At 30.6% G+C, this 9934-nt stretch overlaps 1 protein-coding gene across 1 annotated transcript in view; it reads left to right on the forward strand.

The window, feature by feature from the left end:
- LOC129915391 (uncharacterized) overlaps positions 1-9934 on the forward strand; it is a 463244-nt gene that overhangs the window by 247977 nt on the left and 205333 nt on the right. The gene's annotated exons all lie outside the window — the stretch shown is intronic.

The following is a 9934-nucleotide window of genomic DNA, read 5'->3' on the forward strand; positions in this document are numbered from 1 at the left end:
TATATTTTGTTGTTTAATTTCTGTAAATATATTAAGATTAAAATTTATTCCTCCAACAAAAATTGCACAGTACTATACATTGTTTTTCTCAAGTTGAGAGTGTTTCATGCAAGATTGTGAGTTGCCTCGAGACTTATCTTATCAAAAAAAAAAAAAATGTTGAAGCATTTGGAGAAGGAGATGAAACGTTTTGTTGCAGTTTATTTTTATTTTTTTTTTAAATGTGTTAGTGTTAATATATTTTAAAGCAATTTAATATTTTTTCTAAGTTTCTGGTGGGCAGTTTGAAAATTAAGTAATATTTTGAGTGGTTAGACAGTTTTCAAAAAAAAAAAAAGTATTGTGGTTGAAAAAATGGTTTTAAAGGTGTTCTGTTAGAATTGGTGCTTTTTTTTTGTATTTTTATAAAGAAGTATGTAAGTTATAAATCTTTTTCTAAAAAAAAAAAAAAACTCCACACTATAGTTAGGAATATATTTTTGCCTATTGCCTCAAAAATTTGCAAAATTGAATAAATTAAAATAAAAACCAGGAGCAAGAGTTGGGAGCTTTTTACATATATCTTATTATTTTCTTTCGTGCTAAACGTACATCATCTTTATTGAATTAATATTTTCCTCTTAAAAAGGCATCTACCCTTTCCTTAAAAAAATCTTTCTAAGAATCTACCTACTCATGATGTTTAACTTCTTGAAATGCTATTTTTTTCTTTTGATAAATTGAGATGTTTAAATTATTTAAATTGAATTATACTTTCCTCCAAAAAAAAAAAAATTACAGAACTCAAGTTAATAAGGAAAAGAGGAATTTTTGTTTCTACATTATTTGCTTACGACTTTATAAAGTCTTAATGTTAATATATTATGTTCGGATTTATTTATAACACTGTGAAACATGAGCTCCTGCCTCCTGGTTCTGATGATTCTTTGAAATAACAACACACAGTTTGAATAGAAAGAAAAAAAAAATTAACAAAACAACCCAAAAAAAAAACCCATCCTAATTTACCCGTTTCTTCTATCTACAGTATATCCCGCATTGATAAAGCAGATATCTAAGCTTGTATCTTATGCAAAAGACAAGACATAACTCTCTCTCTTTCTTTTTCTATCATTCACAGAAGGCATATCTCTCTTTAAGCAGATAGAAATACCCTTCTTAGACCCCGAAGTGAGGAATTTTAACAATTAAAATTCATTGATTCGTTACAAGGGGATTTTGTTTTGTTGTGTATTGTTTAGTTTAGTGTCTGTATATATCTATTACAATTTGAATTGTTATGTAAAATTATTATTTAATTTTGAACAAGGAGGCAGGTCCGTAGCTTATTACTTAATATTTTTCGAATCATTTCTGTAACTTAACATTTTTAACTTTAACTTTTAATTTAAAAAGTTGGTTGTTACTCGGTATGAAAAAGTTGCCATAAATCTGAAATCAAACACAAAACTGGCGTATTCATCGAAGAAAATCAGGGTTTTGTAAAATTTAAAGATTTTAGAAGTACTCGCTAACAGACACATTACAACCTCGGCTAGCAAAATCATTCCTAGGACTGATACTATATAGACTAAGCAAAAATGCATAGGGTGAACCAGATCGATTCTAGGCACTTGCTAAGATTAATGAAGCATTAAAATTGGAACAAGTTCCTAAAAATTGGCGATTTGATAATTAGTGTCCTCAAGAAATAGAATAGGTTTATTTTTATTGGACGTTAAGACCAAATCATGTTCTGTGTTACTATACAAAACTGAAAAGCAGTCAAGCAGAATCTTGTCTTTATTGCATTGTTCGTTTGATATCCTCAAAAGTAAGGGAAACAAAATTTGTCAAAAATATGAGTGGCAATACGAAACTTACGAAGTTACCCTGAATCAAAAAATAATTACACAAGAAGTGCGCACAACTTAAAGTGTTCCAAAAGATTAAAAAATGACAAACACACGATGTTGGTGCCTTTCAAGAGCTTTTCGAAAAAAGACGAAATAGGGTCTTACAGTTTTTGAATGGGCAGTATTGTAAGAAAATCCGTCCACAAAAGTTTATTAGCAAATAGTTCAAGAAGGCGACAACGTTACGATGGATTTATATGCCACACTGTAGGTTTTGGCAAAGATGTAAGTCGTAAAGTTCAAATAGCTCTTCTCTTTTGTTTTCAAAATTAAAGGAGATGATCAGAAACATCTCCAAAAGAGAATTAAGGTAAAAGTAAAAGTATGAATTAATAGGAGGAAATTATCTTCTTCCAAACTTCAGAGTGAAAGGTGATGCTCAAAGTTTAACGATTTATTATCCTATCAAGCAGAAGTCACCCTTCACTCCGCTAGTAAATACAGTCCTTAGTTACTTGCTGGAAGGTATGGTATAGTGATGGTCCCAAAAGTTCATCAGCTATAGTTAAAATGTCATTCATCAAACAGATTGTGACAAACGAGATTGACAGATTTTTCAGGAAATACGTCAGGAAGAATACTGATATAAAAAAAAGCCAAAATATCAATTATCAAGGAACACGGTAGATCATTAGGTGGGAGGGGCAGTTTTCTAAAAAAAAAATATCAAAATAAAAAAAAATTATTAAAAAACAACGGCAACACTTACAGTAATAAATGATACCATTTCCGAAAGGAAAAATTGTACATTTGATTCTTATTTTTAAATCAATATAATATAACCAATAGTTTTTGAAATAATCGATTTCAAAGTTAAAAATAGTCGAAAAAAATTTTTTTATTTTTGAAATCGATTATTTCAAAAACTATTGGTTATGTTTTATTGATTTACAAATTAGAATCAAATGTACAATTTTTCCTTTCGGAAATGGTATCATTTATTACTGTAAGTGTTGCCGTTGTTTTTTAATAATTTTTTTTTATTTTGATATTTTTTTTTTAGAAAACTGCCCCTCCCACCTAAACGGGGGGAGATAGACCCCCCTTCCAAAGAAAAAAATGTTTGTACTGAGCTCCTCTATAAAAACCCGTTATCAAATCCTGGCGCCAAGGTTATCTTACTACGTGCCGAAACAACATTTTTGTTCTATACCTAAAAGTTCGAATTTCTGTATCTGGGTTGAAATCGAAAAATTTTTTTTTTCTAAGCCAATTCTGGAGCGATTTTCATAAAAAATACCTCGATTGATTGGGAAATAGATATAGTTTATGAATATATTTTTTAAATAGCATGTTGTTTTGAAAACATATACTTTAAATTGATGCCGAAGTTGGGCAAATGACGAAAAAAATGGAATTTTTGAACTTTGACATCTTATAAATTCTAAGTGGTTTAACCGAGTTACATGTTTTATACATTGTTGAAAAGGTATATTTATCTTCTATCAGAAACTGTAAAAAAATCGAAAATGGGTAAAAAATTGTCGAAGCTAGAATTTTTTCAATGGGTGAAGGTCCAAAAAACCGTTTTTTGCCCGTAACTTCAGATTTTGGGGGTGTTAGGGGATTTTCAAATACCGTTTCGTATTCAGTGCGACTAGCTCTACAAAACCTGATAGGTCTCCGTCCGCGTATATTTTGAGTGTTACACCGTGTAATTTAACTGATACAAACTTGAAGATTTCGTTTGTTAGGCTAATATGTTAAATTCCTAGATTTTTCAGACCCGCCAATTGATTATACGAGTGAGTACTCCACTCCATTTGCTGGATCAATCCGTTGATTTGTCATATTTGTATACTGATTTTCTAGGTTCACTAGCTTGTTCACCCTTGTTGGTATTTTAGCTCAGGAGGTATTATGGTGAAGCCCCTGAATGAATACTTGTTCGACCCCAGTCAGCACTTGCTGTTACCAGTAAAGCCCCTGGTGAAATTTCGGCTGGATAGGTACTTATGGGGCCCTTCTGGGCCAGTTGGGACTTAATTCATAATTTTTGGGAGTAAGTTCTTTTTGGAATCAGTTCACTATAAAATAATGCAAGGATTTTGAATATTTTGGTGTTAAATTGTTGTTATGGTATACTAGAGAAAATTTTGGTATAATTTTTGGTTTACATTGCTAAACTAATAACGCAGTCAAAACGTTAACACGAATTCGTGGTCCAGTTAAAAATAAACTAAAATTGCTCAATATTTAGTAGGTACATGTTGTGAGCTTGAGGCTTTTGGAACATCCTCCAGGCAAGTGAGCGAAGAAGAAAATTTGGCTTAGTTCATTATGAAAAAGTCTCCCTGCTGCGTTATTTAAAATCTAAATTCTACTGAGAATTCACCCATCCAAAGTCGGTCTCTTTCTTCCGATACGTGCCTGCTAAAGCATATTTATTTCAGTTGAACGATACAAAACAAAGACATCATTCTCTAACTCAATGTTATAGAACATTGCGCGAAGTGAAATCGTTTTTTGAAGCGAAGCGAACTTAACCGAATGTGAAACTATACATAAACGAATGCCATATACACGCATGCATATCCTTGCTCTCTATACAAATCTTTATCCCTTTTATCCGTTAGTCCCATATACAACAGAACAAGGACACTTATCTTATATATCTACAACTGTATAACATACAAACAAAGATATGTAGATATGTCGTATGCGTTTTTTGTATCTAGACAAAAGTCAAAAACTCCTGAAACGACAGATCCGAAAATTTCAATCTGCCACCAAACACTTCAGATACAAAACAGAATGAAATTTTATCATCACATTCGAGAGACGAGAGATATGCTGCTTCTCCAAGCGCGCTCCACGAGTGCCAGAGTTAAGTCTTCTCTGGGTATTGGGTTCGGGGGTTTTTGGGCTTCAGCTTGCTTGCTCGCTGTCGTAAACGAGTGAAGAGGTCCTTGAACAGTTTTTGGGGGGGGGGGAGATTGGGAGGGGTATTTTGGGTGATGACGATGGCGGTAGTCGTGGTAGTGGAATGCGGTACCAAGGGTGTATGACGTGTGGCGTGACGTGTGGGCTGTTTTGTGTGGCTGGTTACCGCTTGGTTACTCTTCTCGGTGTCCTTGTCATCGTATATAGTTGCCGTAATCGCATAGTTATACAACCGACGACTACGATGGTATCAGTACAAACGATTGGGATACGATGAGGTTCCTTCAAAATTTATTATCCCTACATCACATTCAGATACAAATAGTTCTTCTGCGTTCAATATACTCCAACTCGTTTTTGGTCCTATCTGAAGCATCGCAATGTTATAAGGAAGCTGGCAAAAAGGAAGCATATCCCTCGCTCGTCTTTCACCGTGTTTTGTGTCGGTCGCAGCGCCCTCAGGCGGGTTATGTTTGCGTATACACAAAAGATATACGAATTGAAAAACCAAGGCGATGGAAATGGACCCTTGTGGGTGTATTCGGGCAAATGCTCTCGAGTGTGTGTTGTAGCGGTGGTGTGGTGGGGTAACGGCGAATTGAAGAGTGTCGTCCTCTTCTCTTCACTTGGAACATGTATTCAAATGTAATGTCATTACGTTTGGTAAATTTAACTTTAACCGAACTTTTGAATGAAAATGTTTGAGTTATTCAAATTCAAATTTCATTGCCCCAAAAAGTTTCTTCATTTCTTCTTCTTCATCGTCTGTGTCGTTGTCGTGTCTGTCCACAAAAAGGACGACAATGTGACACGATGACGATGTGGATGACTGTCGGTTGGAGTATAGAGAATATTCACAACGACGACGGATATCGTCCTCATCGTCATCGAGGTCATGGGAGTGTATTTTGTGGGCGTTTTCAGTTGTCGCCTGCCATCTTTCCAGTGAATCCTGTGATGTTTTCTGGTTATCGCAAAAAGAAACAAGGACTTCTTTCATGGGTATGAGAATTTGTGTGTGTGAATATGCGTGTGTTTCAAAGCTACACACAAGAATAAGAGACATTCGAAATTCTAAAGTTCTTATAAGAGTGACACAAAGTGCAAAACAGGGGAACAATTTTTTTTTTTATTTTTGGGGAATTTTTTTTTTTTTTTTTGTTCGTCAACATTTTTCATTGCGATTTATAGAAGGAAAATATTTTTGCCAGTTTGTGTTTCTTGACAACAAAGTTTCAAAAATATACAAAAAAAAAAAAAAATTCAGAAACAACATGGGGAGAGTTGAAGCTGTATAGCATTTGTGTGTTTCCTTTGGCAAATTGGTCTCTTTTTTTCAAAACCTCCTGCTACTGGTGATTTTTTTTTTTTTTTTTTGTTAAGGACGTATAATATGGAGTCGTATAGCCAACTTGTTGTTGTTTGTTAATGCGATTCATGTCTTTAACAGACAGAGAGTGTGGTTTTGTTTGCTTTGGTGATACATTATAATGTTTAAGAATCGCACAGAGCACAATTTGTAACGAGTATTTTTTTAAATGATAAGAAAAAAAAAAACCTACTTAAAGGCGCGGGTGCGGTGTCAACTTTCTTTTCTTTCTGTTTAAGAGAAATTGAATTGTGGTTTATGATTTTCAGCTATCCACGGGTGGTATTTGAGGTATAAATTCAATAATGGCAGTTCATTTGGGTAGAAGAACGAAAATTAGGGGTTGCGATGGAATTTTTTTGATTTAACATGGGGTTGGTATTTTATAAAAGGAAAATCAGTGGGTAGAGGTAATGTAGGTGAAACAATGTTTTTGATACTGAATTTTTGAAAATGTGAAACAATTCAATTTTCTTGATATTAAATTTTGTGGCTGGCAGTAAATATCTGAAAACGAATTTAATGAAAAGTAGGTAAATGAATTAATTTTTGTAGTACCTCTTCCAATATTTACCGACTTCCAAAAAGGAGGTCTGTATTTTTTTGTTTTTTTTTTTTTTTTTTGTGTTTGTTACCTCATAACTTTGGACTGAGTGAACCAATTTCAATTTCGTGTAGTTCTGGCCATAGAAAATATTCGAAAAACCATAAAACCCAGTTTTGATCCATGGAAGTCGGTTATGTTTTTTGTTAAAAATGATTATTTGAAAGGTTTATAAATGTATACATATTTCTTGAAATTATCTTCTGAATATTTCTTAAAAATTTTTCGGCACCTTGGTAACCCTACTAACAATTTTGCTTCTATAATGCTTTACAGAAGCAACAATTCCATCTGTAAAGCTTTATAGAACCAAAATTGTTTGTCTGGAATGTAACAAGTACCGGTAAGAAATTGATAGTACAAGGACTGGTTAATTTAGTAACTTAGAGAAACGAAAGTACCTACTTTGTAGTAAGTTCTTCAGAAGTGAGTAATTTCAAGAACAGTGCCTTAAGTATTCCCCAGGATTTCATCATGAAAATCCATTTTTCTTATCACAAAGTCACAAGCAAGTTTCGTCTATTATACCATTAATGAATCACTATATAATCATTGAAAAAAAATATGTCTCACTTAAGATTTTTTAATTTATGTTAAAGAAATTTAATACATATTTATTGAGTAACTTTTTTTCCAAAAAAAAAATGTTCAAGGCCACTTAGTCGTCGTTTAAACAATTTGGACAAAGAAATCATTGTAACTTTAATTTTTAGAAGGCCAAGAAAAACCTACAGCAAATTTGGTCGATATTTGAACATTTCAGGCAGATTAAGTTCAAGCAACAAAATTACCTTTGTATTATAGATTGTAAGTTGAGAAAATCACTTAAAAAAATCACAATTTTTTTCTTGTTTTTTTTTTGTATTTATTTTTTGGGGTAGTGGAAGTTTTCGGAAAAATTCATTATGAATCTCATTAATTTATTAATATCTTCTTTTGTAACTCTTTAGTTTATTTTTTTTTTAAGGTTATGGTCGATACCAAAACTACATGTTTTAAACGTTGCCATAAAGGTCTTAATGTATTTTTGAAAGAGATAAAATTTGGAAATGCTAGAATTTTGGCAGTTGCTAATTAAGTTAAAAAAGGCAACGCCTTTTTGTACTTTAAATATTTCAATTCACAAAACTTTGTTTGAGTAAAATTAACATACAGTAAAAGATTATAAAACACCTCATTACTGCCATTAACTGAAAAATCGATTTTAAAAATACAATTTTTTTATATATTTTTTATTTTGTTTTGCTGAATTGTTATATTTATATTCTTTAGTTGTATAGCTTTCTTCAAATTCAATTAAAACGCCATTTTTTATTTTTTAATATTTTGCCAATATATTTCGAGGTGATTTACACCTCATCTTCAGGGCTAAAAATTGTTATAAAATTAGCGTTTTCATATATATGTATATAACAATAATATAATATAATAGATTAACTATGATATAATTATATTTATAACATATAAAATATTTTCACAGGCTACAACATTAATATTTATGAAATGATTGATTTAATTTTTATTTTTGATTTTTAATTTTTAATTAAGAATCGAAACAAGCAAATTACTGAGTAATACTTACCATAACTTAATAGTTAGTTCTTAAAATAACATAAATATTAATTTGTTATAAATAATTACTTTATTTATTTGTACTCAGTAATTTGCTTGTTTCGATTCTTAATTAAAAATTAAAAATCAAAAATAAAAATTAAATCAATCATTTCATAAATATTAATGTTGTAGCCTGTGAAAATATTTTATATGTTATAAATATAATTATATCATAGGTAATCTATTATATTATATTATTGTTATATACATATATATGAAAACGCTAATTTTATAACAATTTTTAGCCCTGAAGATGAGGTGTAAATCACCTCGAAATATATTGGCAAAATATTAAAAAATAAAAAATGGCGTTTTAATTGAATTTGAAGAAAGCTATACAACTAAAGAATATATACAATTTTTTTGTTGTTTCCGTTTTTGATAGTATTTTTCCTGAATAGCAGCTATAAATTTTCATTACCCTTTTTCTTCTATATTAAAAAAAAAAAAAAATAATAATTATATAAATAATAATTTATGAAATATTTTGCTGTTAAAGCTTACTTGAGACATTTTCACAAAATTTTATCAAAATCCATCCATAGTTTTTTTTGCAAAAGTTCAATTTTCTTGAAAACGACTAGTACGAATTTGTTCAAATATGCATAGGTATGCAAGTTTTTGAACATTTTCTTTGAATGAAAAACTATTTTCGAAAATCGAAATAACCGTAGCCGCCATAGAACCGGTTTTTGTAAATCTAATTTTCTTCCAAACTGATAATTCGATTTCAAAAATTTTTTACATGCAAAAACTTTCAGAAAAAAAAATATATTCGTAAAAAAAAAATTGGAGAAAAATCAAATTTTCGAGAAAGTGACACTGATTTTCTTTGAAATTTTGGTATTAGATGTTGATTAATAAAATTTTTGATAAAATTCTTTATAAAAAATTAGTTAAAAAAAAAACTAAATGATTCTGAAATCATAGTACCTACCTACCCAACAAAAAATTATAGGTACTGCATAATCAAAGCTATTTATTTTTAAGCTCATTTTGATTTAACATGTTGTTATTTTAATTTAAAAAAACAAAATTTGAGTTTTTATTATTATTATTTTTTTTTTTTTTTCAAATGAATTTACCAAATTTCTATGTAAAAAGATTTGCAAATTTTAGTATCTTGAACTCTAAAAGTTCGTGCGACCAAATTCACACTTTAATGCATTCACACTTTATCCCCCACTCAAACGATTTATTAATTTCCGAACAATTCCTACGCTCAACTTTACTTTCATCAGTATGTCATATTTTCTACTTGTAAACCGCTGCATACTTGAATGCACTAATGAACTTTTTAGAAACCATTTCAAATTGAAACTAATTTTTTGTATTTATGTTTTTGATTACACAGTTACTCACAAGTTGTTAGTCGTAGATTTAATTAGGGTGATATGGATAAGTATGTAGGTAATGTGGACCCCCTTTATAACTCTTTATAGAAAAGAGTACAGAATTATTGTAGAAGCTCATGTAAATTTCTTAAATACATTTTTAAACCTAAAGAGATAAAACAAAAACAAAATATAACATGACTTTGTCTTCTGGGCATAAATATTTTCTTCTTCC

The sequence above is a fragment of the Episyrphus balteatus genome, chromosome 3 (genome assembly GCF_945859705.1).
Source record: "Episyrphus balteatus chromosome 3, idEpiBalt1.1, whole genome shotgun sequence".
Classification (NCBI taxonomy): domain Eukaryota; kingdom Metazoa; phylum Arthropoda; class Insecta; order Diptera; family Syrphidae; genus Episyrphus; species Episyrphus balteatus.